Source organism: Pocillopora verrucosa, chromosome 12 (genome assembly GCF_036669915.1).
Source record: "Pocillopora verrucosa isolate sample1 chromosome 12, ASM3666991v2, whole genome shotgun sequence".
NCBI classification, from domain to species: domain Eukaryota; kingdom Metazoa; phylum Cnidaria; class Anthozoa; order Scleractinia; family Pocilloporidae; genus Pocillopora; species Pocillopora verrucosa.
Window position 1 is genome coordinate 14,523,098 of NC_089323.1, and position 934 is coordinate 14,524,031.

Genomic DNA, 934 nt, shown 5'->3' on the forward strand with positions numbered 1-934 from the left:
TTTTCGGCCAACCGTGGCTCCGAGAGTCTTGTGTACGAATTGAGTTCAAGTCCACGCCACCTCATCTATTCTTTGATACACGGGCAATATTTATGTCATAGCTTTGCCCAATCCCCTTCTATACGCCATTAAAGGATATAACGTGGCTTTTGAATTCGTTTAGGTCTTTATGACAAAGGAAAGGACACACTACCAGAGTTAGTTGGCTGTCACCCATTATAAAACCTTACGGAACCTTTTGCAGAGACAACAGGAGACAGTGCTGCGTAAGAAAATTAATATATTTTCAGGCGGCAGTTATACCAGGATGGTGTTTATCCTAGAGGCCTCTAATGTGTCCAACCAGGCGATATATTCAGAAGTGCCTACAAGTATGAACAACGGCACCTACCCCTTCATTTACGTAGTCAATAAGTTTGGAATTTTTACAAAAAGGGATGATAAGCAGCAGCCGAGACAAAGAGCTAGGCTGCCAAATTTCTACCTGATTTCACATCAGAAATTAAAGGAACTGTAGGTTTTGAAAAGATACAGAAGGACTGCCTTCGAATAGCGAATGATTTTTGCTGTGGTAAGCTCCCCTACCGCACTCGCATACATACACGCACGCACGCACGCACACACGCACTAAAGGTGTTGAGGAGGTGCAGTTTTACCGTTAAAGGTGGCTGGAAACAGTTTTCCTATGCTCTGACCACCGGCTAATTTGGTAAAATTTGCTCCAAGGAGAGGCCTTTTCTTAAAAAAAAATCCTGCGGTTGTGAGGATTTTCCGAGATCGTCCCAAAGAGCTTTTTAATAAGATTTGCACGTTTATTTTTTGATTTCCATTCTACTATTCAGCTTTACATTTACGTGACAAGCACTCTATAACGCTTTAGCAAACTTAACTTCGCTTAACATCGTTTAATTCATTCAAAGAGTCTTATTATCAA